At 46.5% G+C, this 16,419-nt stretch overlaps 1 protein-coding gene across 2 annotated transcripts in view; it reads left to right on the top strand.

The window, feature by feature from the left end:
* The first annotated feature begins 7,404 nt into the window (after positions 1–7,404).
* Positions 7,405–16,419, top strand: part of PLCB4 (phospholipase C beta 4) — a 174,002-nt gene continuing 164,987 nt past the window's right edge. Inside the window, exon 1 of one of the 2 annotated variants that reach the window (XM_030944561.1) lies at positions 7,405–7,465. The gene's annotated coding sequence lies outside the window, so the exon portion shown is untranslated. The remainder of the gene's footprint in view (positions 7,466–16,419) is intronic. The other variant, XM_030944562.1, reaches the window with a different exon arrangement.

The raw sequence follows: 16,419 nt of genomic DNA, 5'->3' as shown, positions 1-16,419 counted from the left end.
GATGGAGGAAGGAAGTTCTTTACCAGCTTGGAGACTGCTCCCCTCCTTATGGCAAGGGCAGGTTGGTCACTGGTAGCTCAAGATCCACAGTTGTGGGCAGCATAGAGAAGGGAGGAAGCACAAAACCCCCAAACAAACAAAGCATGCTCAAAAAGTGGCTCTGTAGTAAAAGAAGTTACCCTTGGACTTAGCAAGGAAATTATATTACAGCATTGTTGTGTTCTGTGTGCTGCTGCAGACAGTCATCCCCTGCTCAGCACACACAATAGACAATCTGAATAGACTCTGAATTATTCAGCTGCAGTTTAATTATGGATGTGGCAACAACTCATGGCAAAAGGAGGGAGGAGGAGGGTAAGTGCAGTTCCCCTGTGCTAACCTGGTGGACCTTGTGTGATCCTCACCTCACTGGTGCCCAGGGACTGCTTTGGCAGGGCACTGATGTTGCATTGGTGCTGCCTAAGTGCATGCCCTGCAGCAAGCAGGTACATAAGCATTCAAGAGACCAACCTGCTCTGTACCTATCAAAGTGTGGTTTGCTGTCTGCTCCTCGGATTTATTGCCAAAACACAGTTCCTTTGGGGCTCAACCAGCTGCTATCTTATGCATTTGTGGACTCCTGCCATGTGTCACTGTCAGTATATGAATTAAAAACAAATGCTGGAAGTACAGGGAAGAGATAAATAGCATAGCAGGAGGAGATGTGCTTAAGCCCACGCAGTGGACTTGGTGTGACTCCTTTCTAATAACTGCCTGTCCATCAAGGCATGCAATAACCTGCAGATGGCTCAGCAGTGGGCGGCATTCATATCCTTGGGCCCCTCTGGCACACAGGTGCCCTGCCCTGGCCTTCCACCCTCTCTTCCACCAGCAGACAGCCTTGCCCTGCTTGCTGTCAGCTGAAGTGCACCAAACACGGCTGGCTGGCTCCCAGGGGGCTTGTCCCCTCCCCTGGGTGGGCAGCAAAGACAGGCCAGGCCCCCTGACTTTCTGCAATGGTACCAGAGCAGAAACATGACAGGTGGCAGAAGAACTGAAATATCAGGGCCATTCAGACAGTGTGCTGACATGATTTCTTTTGTTTATTCACTGTTCTACCCAGGATCATGGTCTGCCTACACACACTGCCATTTCCAAGGGCCATCTCTGATGTCAAAGCAGCATGGAAAGCCTCTGGATACTCCATAAGCACTTGAACTTGCATTGCACTGATACAGACTCAGGTGACATTTAAATGCTTTCTGCACCTTAGTAATCCAACAACTCAGAGGAGTTTTAAGAGAAAACAACCTGAGCCCTGGAAAAGGAAGAAGAGGAATATGTCTACAAGAGGGGAAACAGAGTAATGCTATTGGTTAGGCTGCTTCTCCTAGAAGATCTAATGGAAAGTACAGAGAAGCAGATACACGAAATGTTACAGACATCTGGAAGGGACTCTCCACTGCAAGCATCGTGTCATACAATCCACGATAAAAACACCAACCCCACAAGCTGAGGAGTCCTACAATCCACGATAAAAACACCAACCCCACAAGCTGAGGAGTCCTACAATCCATGATAAAAACACCAACCCCACAAGCTGAAGAGTCCTACAATCCATGATAAAAACACCAACCCCACAAGCTGAAGAGTCCCTAGACTTCACTGTTTGCATTGGAGGGCTAATGCAAAAACTTGCTGCTGATGCTAGAGAGCAACTTTGGAACTGAAATTCACTGATGGCGAATTTTTTAACTCCATCACTATAAACAAATCACAAGTGGTTTGATACTAGGAAAATGGGGTTTGAAAAGCATCTGATGGGACTGAAAACAAAGGATTGTCAACTACAGAACTAAAAGTCACACAGGAAGGTTCATGGGTTGGACTGCTTTTGTCTTCTGTGACTTCTTTAAAGTCTTTCTTTAGACAGAAAAATCCTGAACTGAAAAGTTCTTGCATTTTGCATTAATATTTAAAGCAGAGTACTTCTGAGTGAGCACAGATTTGTTACAGTTTATTAATAAGTTTTCCTTTACAACTTTCAAAGAGCATTTTTTACATAACCTGCTTGTCTTTCTATGGATCATTTACAACACTGAGTGCTGTTGTTTCAGCCTGGTTGTGCCAATACGCTCACGATTTCCTTGCAGGCAATGCCAACCCTCTTGGAACACTTAGGCAAAAGTCAACTTGATCTGCACCCCTGCAGACACTCAGCTGAGGAGGGGGAGCAGGAGCAGGTTTGAGAGCTCAGCAGGCAGGCTGAGTCTCATTGGCCACATAAATACACAGAGGGTGAGACTGGAGGTGAAACTCACTCTCTCACTGCACTGGGGCAGTGGGGCTTTGTTCTTATACAGGCAGGAATGAGGAATGAGCTCCCAGAAGTGAGAAAGGAGCCCCAGGGCTCCCTCCTTGGGCTGCTGAACCTGGCATGCAGCAACAAATCTTGTTCAGGTCATGGTGGATGGGGACAGGGATGCTGATGAAGGACAGAGCCCTTGTCTTGCACACATAAACCCTGACTGGCTCCTTGTCTGGAAGGCCGAATGGTACTGTGCTATTTTTGATACTGATGCCATTTCTTTGGAAGGTGGAGATACCTTACTGGTACCTTAAAAGATACAAAAAGTATTGCTCCATGCTCAATTAAATTTCTTGTCATTAAGACAGGCAAAGAAACTCAACCCTTTTCTTCCCCTAACATCCAAACGGAAAAACACAATCTCATTAGCAGCATTACCCTGAAAGCTCTGTTTCCCTCCCTGCTGCATTATGCAGCTTCTGGAGGAACCCTTCTCAAGCCCTGTGCTTCTGTAGTGCTGCATTCAGAAGACCTGGAGCACAAGCCTGAAGATAAATATATCCCAGCCCAATGAAGAGCTTAATTAGCATCCTAAATAGATCCACTACGGCACTCTTGATTAGTAATATACACTCCTTTTAATAGGAAAGACCTCAAAAATAATAATTGCAATGTCTGTCATTAATATCATATTGTGGGCAGAGGAAAAACATTCCCTTTGTTCCCACTCATTCCTATTGTATCAGTCTTTGTATGTGTAGCTCCCTGAAAAGCCTAGAAGGAAGCTAACAATCTCTTTGAAAAATGATCACAGATAATTTTATTTTATTATAAATCAAAGATCTGATACTGGAGGAAACGTTGCTTCAGCTTTCAGTAAAGTAACTTTAGCTTTTCTTAAATCAAAGCATTTGATGGGATATGGGTGCACAAAACAAAGGGATCACAGCTGATAAAAATGATTGGGACCATGAAGGTCTGGAACAGGTGTGGAAAGTCAATAATCTTGAGCAAAAAACCTACAAAAAAGGACAGTTTCAAGACTAAAGTCTCTTTCATTTTGCTGTGTCCTGCTTAACCAAAATATTTGTGTAGATGAACGTTTTGCCAGGGAGAGCTGGTAGAGACATCTACAGCTAAAACTGCCAAGACTTCCAGTATTTTGCCAAAATTTTAACTACCAGACTAAAATATTCCAAGCTTGCTGTCTGCCTCAAGCTGCAACAAAATGGCCCAACAATGTTCACAAAAACAGTTATGAAAAAAATCAAAAGTACTTTTAATCAAAATTATTCACCTCAGCTCTTTTTTTTTTTTTTTTTTTGAGGTAGACCTTAAATTAAGGATCTGTCTACTCCAGCCTGCAGTTTGGCCCTCGGGTGACCATTTGATCAGCCTTTTTGCATTGCAGATGCTCAGGGCTGGGAAATGAGTGCCCTAAGCGGCTGCTTTGCTATCGACTGTGCGGAGGGAGTGTTTTCCCCATCAATAGCGACCGCAGCACCATTAGCGGCCGATGATCGCACATCCAGAGAGCTCTGTGGCAGCAGGGGCAGCAGCCGGGCTCTCCCCAGGGACGGGGGGGATGTAAATCCACGCAGCCACACGCACCGGAGCTGCTGCGTGCAGCCCCGAGCCCAGGTTAATAAACCTCACTCCTAATGGCGATTAATTGTGCACGTGAAACTTCCCTCAGCGTGCAGCGTCAACGGATTCAGCAGAATATCCATGTTCAGAAAGAAAATAATCAATGGCCTGACCAAGAGGTGGCACAAATCGGTGAGGAGCACACGCAGGTTAGATCAACATGGATGTGTCAGAGACTGGCTGTGAGCTAATGGCATAGAACCACTCTCTGAATTTTGCAGATCAGACTCCAGTACCCACCATGTTTCTATGGCTATTGCCTGCTTTTGATCACTGCATATGCTGAAGGCCGAGGAAAATTTTGCTTTCCACAGCCCAAAAATAAACCACTGAGAATAAATTCCTTTGGGTGGATATTCTAAGACCTAGTGGGGCTGTGATTATGAAACGTCCTGCACCCTTGTATCAGAGAAGGAATAACACTGGAAATAACACCAAAATACCAATGTCTTTGGAAAATTCCTTTTCACTCTGAATATGCTGCAGCTCGAGTGGGTTCCTGTGAAGGCAGCTCTAGTTTTTGGCTAACTATAATCAGGTGAGGTGGCACTCTACCTTTATGGGGCAACCATTTTAAATGCACCAGGTTTCAGCTGGTTGCTGCAGAGGTTAGGATTGTTCTGCTGTGTTTCCTGGGACATAGGAATTACTGCCACAGTTCATCTTTCCCCGAATCTTTTTGGTAAGTCATGGGGGTGAACTCTTTAGCATTTGCATATGTTTATATTTACTGCTTCTAAAGCTATGATACCCGATGTTGTCCTGTTGGAAGAAAGTTAAACAGGACAGCTCTAGGTTGTCCACAGCAAGGCAGCCTAAGAACTAGCTGGAAATTCGGAGGTTCTGGGATTCACTCCTTACTTATCCCTAAGAAGCCAAGTCACACCGACTGCTGAAGCCAGGAGGGAATCAGGACACAAACAAAGATGAAACTGTTGTCATCAGCTGTTTACAAGTCCATATGTGTAAACAGAGCTGTACCACAACAAAATTCACAGAAGTGGGAATTTATCTTGATATGGGAGCCTGGCCCAGCCATGTGCAACCGTGTGGGGAGTTTCAGACCCTTGGTATGGCCTGACTTTCTATGACTTTAAACACCTTTCATTGTGAAGAACCCTTGACATTGTCAGTACCTCTGTTTCCTCGCAGACCCAGGGTCCTGACACGGGTTCCTTTGCTGACTGCCCTGCTCTCAGGGAACAAGCCAGGTCAGGGAGTGACAGCAGAAGGGGAAGGACAAAGAGCAGCTTTTTCTAAAGAAACTATACTTCCACTAATTCTGAGATGCCACTGCTTGCCTGCATCTCATGCAGTTATCCAAGCGGTTCAGGTCCCTGCATTTTGCTAAAGCTGTTTTAAGAACAGCAATAATGAAGATAATAGGCCTAGTTTTACCCTGGAATAAAATCTCCTTGCACAGGCAGGCAGCCATGACTTATAGTCATGTAGAAGCCATTTTTGGGGAAAAGGAGATAAGAAATCATGGGAAAAGCCAGATAGAGCTATGGACCAGAATAACAATGTCAGTGCTTACAGACTCTGCCAGCTCTAGAGAGCTGAAGAGAAACCACACAGGGATTCCTAAGGAGAATCCAATACTGTTTTCTAGCGAGCAACTGATTATGTCTCATTGGAATTAAAACACTTTTTTGTTACTACTTATATAATAACTTAATTTACATACAGCCCAATGGCAAAAAGACAGGGGAAAAAAAAAAGCCAAAGGAAAAGAAAGCAATGAAAAGGACATGGAGCACTTCATTTGTGTACACATAAATGCATCCATCTCCGATTCATTTAGAAACAAACGCTTTGGAACCACAAACAAAAAACCCTCTTCCCTAACCCCGTCCATCTGACATTCAAGCCGATACCCTCCATCTTTAATGGCTGTAATTGCTGCTCCCATATCCTGTTAACTGGATCCCCTTAGCCCTGCCAGCAGCACTGGCCTTGGTCCAGCTCACGTGCTTCTCATCCAGGTTCCTTTGTTATTTCCTTCCTGCACCTCCTTTGGCGTGCTACGCCCACCCCAGCCCTGGCTGCAGCCCTGCTGCCCTCGGTGGATTTCTGAAGCCTTGCCTCTGCCCCCGAGCCCAGGAGGGATTTCTAACTGAGGCTACTTCAGCAAACACAGACATCTGCTCAATGCAGCACCTGCCTGGGCTACAGGAGCCCCTGCGAGCGCAGCTCTGCTCTGCTGGCAGGCTGGCCCTGGAACCGCCTGCCATCCTTGCTGCGGCTCTCAGTCCCCCCTTTGCTTATTTCTTTGATAGGCAGCTCTTGAAGGCAGGATATATATATATATATATATTTTTAATCACATCCTAGCACTGGTGTCGGGATGGGGGCTCTCATGCCAAGCTTGGATTTGTGCAGTGTATGTTATAGGATAATACAGCCTGAGATCTCGGCTAATGTGTTATGGCTCAAGTAGTTCATGGCAATGCAACGCCCTTTCTGTGACCAGCAGAACTATTTCAGTTTTTCCTGCACTGTTTCCTCACTCACCCTGGAGAACTTCTCATCTGTAGCTTGCTGTCTCTCCCGACACAGGCTCTCGGTGCCGGTGTCCCCTCGGAGCGGTCCTACACGTTCCACAGCTCACTAACAAAGTCCAAAGTCGGGCTGCAGCTCAGCAGGGATGGGGAACCTGCCCTGCCTGTCAAGCTCGGCAATTTGTTTGGTTTTGTGGGCGTTTCACGTTTGCTTTTTTTCCTTGACGTGGGGGAAAGTATTTCTCTGAAATCACGAGGAGACGGGGAAAGCTGAGACCGGGCACATGGTGACAAAAAGAGGGGAGCACAGGGAGGGCACCAGGGCAGCCCATGGCAGTGGTTTGTGGGCAGTCATGAGCTGGGAAAGGGCTGGCCAGGGGATGTGGGGAGAGGGAATCCCGCGCTGCCTGTGCGCTGAGCCCCTCCAAGGCTCACTCCAATAAACCTCAAGGAATCCAACTGTAATTCTGAGACGAAAACTGCGAGACTCTGGGAACCCTCCAGCGGCCTCCGCAACATCGCCTCTCTCCCTTTGGAAGCGCGGAGAGCAGCAGGCCTGGCAGGAGCACACGGGGGAAGGGGGATTTCTCCTCGCCCTTTCCGATACGCGCCGGCGCGGCATCCTCCGGGGGCACGCGTGCGGTACCTGCGGCTGCCGGCCGGGGCCGCGGAGCCTCCGCGCCCGGGGGAGCCGTGCGGGCGGAGCTCCGCGCCCGCGGCCCCGCCGCCCACTTGCCATGCGCTGCCCGCAGCCTGCGCGGCGGCGGCGGGGGAGCCGGCGGCGGCCCGGCCCGGCCCGGCCAGCGCAGGCGGCGGCCGCCCTGGGGTTTCCCCCGTCCCTGCCGCGTCTCTGGGCGCTGCGGGGGTTGAGGCGGGCGCGGCGGCGGGGGAGGAGGGAGGGGAAGGGAAGGGAGGGGGGAGGGAGGAGCCGCCGCCGCTGTGGGGCGGGCGGGTCGCACACACACACAGACACACACAGACACTGGCACGGCGTGAGGAGGAAGAGGAGGAAGCAGCCTCGGTGCTTGAGGTACGGGCGGCTGGAGCGGCCACCATTGAGGCGGGGGGGGACGGGGGGCTGTGTCCGCGGCTTCGCGCCCTTGGCGGGGAGCGGCGCTGCCCGGGCCCCCCCCGCGCCGGGCCGTAACCTTGGGCTCCCCCGGCCGCGTGGGGCCGGCGCGAGCGTGTGGGGCTGCCACAGACCTGTGGGGGTGTCACCGACCTGTGGGGCTGCCACGGACCTGTGGGGGTGTCACTTGCGAGGGTCTGCCGCCATGTGAGTCCCTCACACCCGTATGGGGCTGCCACAGACCTGTGGGGCTGTCACCTGCGAGGGGTTGTCGCCGTGTGAGTCCCTCACACCCGTGTGGGGCTGTGGTACGTGGGTGTGTGTCACATAGGTGTGTCTGCTTGCCATGCTCGCCTGTGTGCGACACGCATGCAGGGCTGTGCACACACACGCGTGTGTCCGTTTCAGCCGTGTCCGTGTGTCAGTTTCACGCGGGTCTGTCAGTTTCACCCGTGTCCGTGTGTGGGTCCCTCCGTGGGTCCCTCGGTGTGTGCGCCTGGCCGCTGGAGTCCTCCCCTCATCCTCGCTGCTGTAGTTTCTGAGCGTATCCGGATTTTGTCACGGCTGGGCGGTGTGACAAATGTTTCTGTGTAGTTAAGTATAACTTTCTTGCAATTGGGGTTTTTTCCTTCCTTTTTTCCCTTTTTTTTGTTTCCTTTTTTCCCTCCGTATTTTTTTCCCCTCGCAGGCTTACCTTTGAAGATTGTTTGTTTTCTTTTGTATATATCCAAAGGTCTCTGGGGATACAAGTGCTCCTGTTGCCTCTGTCTGTGTGGTTGGAATTTACAAGACATTTGTAAATTGCATACTGGTGATTTTCAAAGCAAGGTGCAAAATGTTTCCATTTCCATTCCATAGCCATTCCAAGGCTGTACACTGTATTCCATGCACGACTTTGAATTATGTGCAGTCAGACACCTGTTACTTAATCCTGTTTATCCTTTCAGTTACAGTTATCCAGCCTGGTCTTATTTTTTTTTTTTAATGTCTCAAAATAAAATACAAATATTCTTTTATGCTAGCATCTAGTAGAAACCCAGGGATCTAATGCGCTTGTGAGGTATTTAATGTGTGTTTGTTAGGTAATACTTTCCCAAAGGGGGATGATTTTAGAAAGTTATAGAATAATCATTATCTCAGGGGGAGTTTATATAATGTTAAAGTGTCCATGGGGATGCATCTGTAGGAAGGGTGGATTTGACACAAAGTCTTGCACATAAATCTTCAGTAAAGTGTGCATCATCCTCTCTTAATACGTAAATAATGTTTGTGTTTCTCAAACTTTGCTTGCTGTTGCACCGTGGAATTTTTGGTTTAATAATTGGTGTTGAGGAGGATCCTGGGGAAAAGGTCTCATTTTGGATCCTGCCAGGGGATGGAGCAGGTTCTTGCATAGCACGTTTGTGTTCAGGGCTGTGTTCTGGAGATTGCCTGAGCAGTGCTAGCAAGCTGATACTTCTCACTTCAGGTCAGTTTCCTTCCAGCTTCTGGAAGTGTTACGGCTATGAAAGCTTGCAGGCTTTCACCAGATCAAGGGTACCTAATAGTGTCATGAACTACAAAATAATTACTGTTACATGCAGCCAAGCAGTTTCGTATTGTGCAGAGACAGTTCCTAAATACGAGTTGAGAACAGATTTATTCCTCCCTGCAACTGGTACCTTGGTGAAGTAGTTAAATTCCAGAGCTCTAGGATGAGAATTCTCTTCCACAGCCATTAATACCAGTGTGCCTTCACGTGTCAGTTTTGATTCATCTCTTGATGATATCGCTAAAAACCAGGTATTGATAGGAAAGTCAAACCCCTGGTGAAAATATGACTGCGTGGCTGTCAAAATAAAATGTGAGGATCTGACTTGATTGCTGGCTGTGGATTTGCACTTGGGAGAGTAACAATGCCTTTTATTTTAAAGACATGCACCCACGCAGAGGAGCTTTGTTCTAAAATAGTGTTTTCTGTCATGAATTTATGCATAACCTACACTCTCTGCTTTTTCTTAGAATGCGGGGAAGAGACTCTCTTCCTCTGGAAGGGGAAGCCTAAAGGGGCAGGAAAGAGAAGTCATTTGAATTTCCCTTACTGACAGAGGAAATACTTCTCTGTTATGTTTCACACGAAATATTGTGTTGTTTTCACCTTTTCAAAAACAATGGCGAGTTGTTTGGGCTTGACATACACTGCTGACTTCTGCTGCAGACTTTGGGCATTTGTTCCAGTAATAGCTGGCTGTGATGGGGAACTTGGGGCTGTGCTGGAAGTCTGTCAAGTATTTGTTACAGCTGTGTAGGAACTGATGGCTTCATTTTCACCAGGCTTAGGTATACTGTGCTGGAAGCTTGTAGGGATATAAATTTTGTGCTTACCAAGATGACTTGTTTTGTATTTCTGTTTCATTTTTTATCTTGTCATTTTTGTGGGCTTTTCAAATTGTTTGGTGGTTTACTTTCCCTGGTGGTTTTAACAGCTCAATTGCTATTCCTTCCTCTTCGGAATTTGCCAGAGACTGAAGTCTGAAACTGCTGTTTAATATTTTCCTTAAAATTGAATTAATCCCTTTTCTAGAGGGAAGGGAGGAAAGGAAAGAGGAGTACTTATGAGAATTTTAGAAATGAGAACCAAAACTTAATGCAGGCATCTTACCTAAGAGAGACTACTTATGAAAATTGTACCTCATTGATTTCAGAGAAGCCTGCTTTCCTCTGCACTTTCAATCATCTGTCCCATTAGATTTTGGGAAGTGTTGTAAATTGGTTTAGAAGTGAAATTTTCCAAGTCATAAAATCTCCGGTTGGTTGTTAGTGGAAATCATTACGAAGGGTTGCATAAGCATTATTTGTGGGATGGCTAATCAGCAGCCTGGGCTTAGTTCCATTCTCTAATAAATAGATGCATTGTGCTACTTCAAAAATTGCAAAATTGACGGCTTGAGTACATTTACTAATTTTGCAAGATATGTAATGCATCTGGTTTGGGGAAGACTCTTTGATGTCTGGAGAAGTTGCACGCAGTGGAGGTGTTTGTGATCCAGCCCTCAAAAGTTTTTTTATTATACTATTTAGGACATCTTATTCTTATGAAAGATTCATGCATAGCACCACATCAAAATTACCTATTACCTGCATCAAAGGCTCAGATGAGTTTTGTTCGGCAGGACTCTCTGGGAGCAGGTTTTGTGGTCCTCTTGCCTCTGCAGAAAAAGAATGTGATTTTTGGACTTTGTATTCCAAAGAGCTGACCTGTAGAGGGTTAGAATATATGGGATATCAGTGTATAAAGACCAAAGGTACTGTGCTTTGGCATTAGCCATCCTGCTTTGCTTGTATCTTGCCCCGTGAACACTAAACTATTAAAATCTGTCTTGCTGGTCCTCACCCATCTTATGGTGGTAGTGCTTTCTGGAAGTTTAGTAAAGATGGCTAAAGAGGCTTGTGAAACTGTGGAAGAGGACAGGTTCCCAGCCATTCTGGAAAGAATTCATTAGCCTAGTAGTAAGGTCCTTGTTCCAGAAGGACATGCTGGAGTATCCGAGTGCCTGGAATAGGGTGCCACAAGATGGGGAGCAGCATCAGAACAACCTTTCTGTCGCTGTCTGTGGGGTGCTGCTGCTGGGAATCTGCAGTTTTCAGGGCAAGATGCTCCCAAGCAGCTTCTGTGAGTCACAGAAATGGATGGTGCAGCTCAGCTGTGGCTCTAGAGGTTCCTCTCCAGCCGACTTCTGGGTGATGGGCTGCTGATGTCTTCCCTGCAGGCATCTTGGAGGGAAATCAACACTTGCATCCCCTCCTTGTGAAGACTAACATCAGCTTGTGCCAGGTAGTGAGGTGCTGTGGTCAATTTGCCTTACAAGTCATTCTACATGTCAGACACTGAAAGAAGTACGTGTTAAAGTTGTGCCTGTGCAACAGCAAAAAAATCTTGAGTTTTGGAGAAGAATGAGACAAAACCTTCATCTTCCTCTCCTCTGAAGAGCCTCCTAGCCTAATATGAAGTTATAGTATCCTGTTTCTCTTGTTACTACTTCTGGATAACTTGTATTTGTGAGTAATTATAATGTTTAATTTCACCTTTAGAGTTCTTAGAGGCACTAGTTGGTTTTCCTGTGGGAGAGAGCCTGTTCCTGGGGAGCAGTGTGGTGTCACTGAAAGGTTAGGTTAATGTGGTGTATCTGCTCATGAAAAGGGAGAAGTACAAGGGATCCAGCTGTTAAGGCACTTGCCTTTTGCACCATGTGGGTTTCTGTGGCAGATGGGGCTGTCCCCTGGATCTCTTTGTGGTTTCCTGTTCTTTTCCATTGCCAGTCAGCGTTGTTAAGCTTGGTCACGATCCTGTCCCACCTGTGGCTCATAGCTGGTCATGGGACAGACAGACCATGGGTACAGCATTGAGCATCCCTTGTCCTCCTCTATTTCATGACCACCTTGCAGGTGAATCCATAATCTGACTTTATGCAATTGCTCCAAGCTGCCTGATAAAAAAATCTATTCTATACCCCGTAGGTGCTCCTAATTGCTCACAGTGGGTCTCTCACCTTTCTGTATGCAATAGCCAGGGAGGGACAAAAGCGCAGGTTAAGAAGTTGGTTGGCAGCTGTTGTACATCCAAAATTAGGGCCTTGCTTTCTATTTTATATGGGATGTATAATTGTACCACCATGAGGCCCTGCTCCTGGAGAGCTAAGAGTCACTTGTTTGATCTTCCCTCAGAGTAAGAGCCCCGTTCCTTCCCCAGTAACAATAACTGGGAGCTTTGGCAAATGAGGTGAGACAGCCTGTTAGGAATGTGCTCCATTGTAAGGGCTGTTTGCAGACTGGTTGAAATTGGTGGTGCTGAAGTAACAAAGTGCCTTTGCCCTCCCAATTCTGAAGAAACCGGTTCTGTTCAGTTGACTTTGGGGCTCTCAAATTGTAACTTCCTTTGTGAGCCAACCTTGCAACCTAGAAGACCTTGAGCAGGTGTGTAACATTACAGAAGCTGGATTTAAAAGGGACTGGTCAAATTAAAACCTCTACGTTGTTCCTTCTCAGATGTCGTACCAATAGACCATTTACTTGAAAAGTCTTAATCCAGTCTTGGTGTTTGTATTCTGTTGTTTTTATGTGCAGCACCATCTGAAATTATGAAGATAAAAAATTTACAAATGTCATCGAACTATCAAATAGTTACATAGAAGTAATTTATGTCTGCAATTGGTCTAGCAATATGCCAGCCAAGGGGGAAATATATTCAGCTACAGAATTTTGGGTGCACTTTAGTAAGGAGGAAATGGGTATGAAAAACGTATTAAAGGGCAGGCTCTTTATTCTTGAAGTTACAGATAAATTTCCCTTTCTAACAATTTCTACATTCAGTCTGGGCACGCACGTTCGTGCAGACTGGAAGTAATCAGCCAGGAGGTCAGTGACTAATAAAGGGGGCAAAAGAGAAGAAGGACTTGGAAGGTTAATAAGGAGCATCTCTTGGATTCCAGTGATCTAGAGTGTCCATGATCCTGTGAACACTGATGATGTGGAAAATAACAAGTAATAAGGGAATTCTCTGAGATGTAAGCTGTAGTCTGAGTGAGGTCGGATGAAAGAACGTCTTATAGCAAAGTGGCATTTTTTAACTCATTGATCTTGTAGACCATTCCAAAACTCTATGGGTTTTTCTGCTCCCATTTTTCTACTCCTTGAACGTATTTATTTCCTATGCCTAAAATTGCCACGTCTCTCAAATTTGCCCTTTGGTTTTCTTTTCTGGGGATGTGCACTGTGGATGTTGCTGCACGTGCTGTACTTGTTGCACGTACAGATGCTCTGTGCTCTCCTCTGAGCTGAGGCTGTGTGCTGGATCCAGGGGCTGAACTCCATCTCTGCCATCTCACTGCTACTGCTGCTGCTGGAAGGAAACCGAGGGAAGAAAGGGATTGATAGCTTTGAGCAGCAGTGAAAGCCTGTTTGTTTTGAAATACACAAATTAGGATAATTCCTACAGAATTCTTCTCGGTCAAGTGTGCGTTGAAATGGGATGTGAATGCCTTATTGGGAAGTAGGAAATTGAGCCATGGAGTGGTTTCTTTGGCAAGGCTAACGTGGTCTGTTGAACCCAACAGAAATTGGTATAATTTTTTCTATGAAGGACCGTGATCATGGAAAGAAAAGCATTTCTGAAGAAGGCAGGGAGAGAGGCTGATGAATTCTCTGTAGGTTTGTTTGCAGAGATGAGAAGGAAGCTTAGATGTGTTAAAGTAGCATGGTGTGGTGACTGCAAGGCAAGGCAGAGGCTGTTGGATGATTTGATTTTACTACTTGTTTTTCAGATATAGTTCTTGAGGATGAGTGCAGATTAATTGGGTGCTCTGGTGGATTTGGAGAGCTGTACTGCATGTCTGACATCAGCAAAGAAGAGACTGAGTAATTATTGCTTTCTGGTCTTTCAGCCTGTGTTATTTGTGTACTGCTTCCCTACAAAACACGCTTAGGAATAGTGGTCACACAGTAAATGACAGGGGAAGATGGAATGTCGTTGCAGGTGTATCAGAGCAGATTGCAAATGAGGTGCTGCAGTCTGCCCCAGGAGCCGTGAGTCGCAGGTAACGTGGGCACTTCGGCACCCCTGCTTGGCTCGTGGTTCTCACCCGGGAGATCTCCTGTAGCCGTGGATGCTGCAGGAGCTCTCGGAAATTCCCCTCAGCGTGTCTGCCCTCCCTCACATGATGCGCTTGTCTGCTTTGATTGGAGAATCCCCGCGCTGGAGGAGAAGGTGGGGGCTTGGCGGGGCGGGGAGCGGTGTGCCCTGGGAGAACAACAGAGGGCTCAAATAGGGCAGCCCGGGCGGAGAGGCTCAGCGGGGCTCGGTGTCCCGGGGTGCCGCCTTCCCCCGGCACGGGGGGCTCGGGGACCCTCGGCCTGCTCTGCTCGGGCTGGCAGCAGCAGCCCCCGTGTGCATCTGCGTTTGCCCGGGGGAAGGTCCTGCAATCTCCCTGCTGCGACTGAACCGATACGGAGGCTCATTTCCTTTTTGCCCGAGCCCTTCAAATCTGGCAGCATGTAGCAGAGTCTGGCTGTTCTTTTTGCTGATGCCCTCGGTTTTGGCTATGAAATACAGAGTAGCTTTTTGATGACCTGTGACTGTACCAGGTGGCTGGGAAGAGAAATAACTTCTGAGAAGACCTTGGCCCAGGTGAGGACAAACTGGGCAAAGTTTTTTTAGTTGTACAGGTTGCTGCTTTCCTGCATTCACACATCACTGGTATAGTTTTGCTTTTCTCAAGCAGGCTCCTGTCTACTTGGATGCATCCTAAAGTATTGTGTATGTTTGGCTCTGCATGCTTTTAATTTTTTGTTTGTTTTTCTTTACAAACTGAGAAAGTGCTGGAATTGGCATGTGTGCCGAGCATGGTAAACAGATGTTGATAAAATGGTCTCCTTTGAGATATCCTAATGAGAGCATGAGCTTAACTAGAAGAGCCATATAAAAATAGTTGATGTGCCATTTCATCTGTGTGACTTTATACAAGAAAATGTCTTAAATTAGTCTTTGCATCAGGTAACAGAACTACTTGCACTGCTTTTATGGGAGTAATCCCATCTCTTCCCTGTGGAATGAATGAAGAATGACACCTTGGAGGAAGCATGTGGTACTTAACTGGGAGAGTTAATGAGCTGGTGTGGTGCTGGTGGGCTCTGTAAGCTGCAGGGGTGCTTTTGTGGATGGTTGTGGGGTTGTGTGCTTGGGAGAGAGAGCCCCCAGAGGCACTCGGGGAGAACAGAACCCCCAGAGGCACTCGGGGAGAACAGAACCCCCAGAGGCACTCACTCCCGTGAGCCCAGCTGCTGCTGGTGGTCACAGAGCTCTCTGGATCCAGCAGGGAGTGAAGGTGCACAGAGCCTTGGAGGGATAGGAAAGGCAAACAGCAGGATCAGTCCTCTGCATTTTGCTTTTGCCTCTCTAGAGAGCTGGGTGAGCATTGCTGTGGAGAAATGCTGGGTGTTGCTCCTATGCCATGTTTCTGTTTGCTGGGTATGGAAGGGATAAGTCTTCAGCTCTGCTGGACTGGTTGAGTTCATCTGGAAGATTTCTTACTAGTGAAGTTTGTACCACAGAATTGTGGTCCCTGTGTGGATAGAAGAATCACAGCTTGCTTAGACCTTTATCTGGTAGTCTAAATCATGCAAAAAAACTTCATATTCTCTGCTGCATCTTCATTTTCAGTGCTAAATCTTTGGATTGCGGTCTGAGAAAAAAGATGATCTCTTGGGTTTTGGCTATGGTGACAGTCTACCAATTGATTGATTTGGTGTTTTGGGGGACATTTTTTTTACTTTTTTGATTTTTTTTTAACTTAAAGAATGTTGTTGTTCTTATTTGTAATGATTTTGTTTGTTTGTTTGTTTTGTGTTGATTCCTGTGTGTTAGTTTCTTACAGCTTTCCTGTGATGAGCTAAAAGCCTCATGTAACCTAACTGCATTTCCAGATATGGGGAAATCAAAAGTATATGTTTGCAGTAATTCTTTGCTATACAAACACATGTATTTATTTTGTAAATGCTTCTTTTATTTTAAAGCACATGAGGTGAAAGCAGTACTTTACAGGAGTAGCTGTGAATTGGCATGAAATCGGTTACTTCTGAAAAAAAAAAAGAGCTTTATTGCTGGAGATTTTTAAAAAATGAGGTCTGTGGCACTTCAGTTTTCAAAACCGAATCAATCTGCCAAGAAATGCATGCTCTGATTTATATACCTTTGATTTAGTTATGCTCAGTTTATAAACAGTGCCTGGTAATCTTCCCTGATCTCATCCTGCTTTAGTTTTTAATTTACCCTTGAAAAGACACTGCTCACTTTAATCTGGAATAACCACCTCCCCTCCCCACAGTAGAACAAATGAATAATAATATTGTGAAAACAAAGATCTAAGTGCAGCTCTCAGATA

This window comes from Camarhynchus parvulus, chromosome 3, assembly GCF_901933205.1.
Source record: "Camarhynchus parvulus chromosome 3, STF_HiC, whole genome shotgun sequence".
Classification (NCBI taxonomy): domain Eukaryota; kingdom Metazoa; phylum Chordata; class Aves; order Passeriformes; family Thraupidae; genus Camarhynchus; species Camarhynchus parvulus.
The sequence above is the reverse complement of the archived record's forward strand: the minus strand, read 5'-3'. Positions and strand labels throughout refer to the sequence as shown.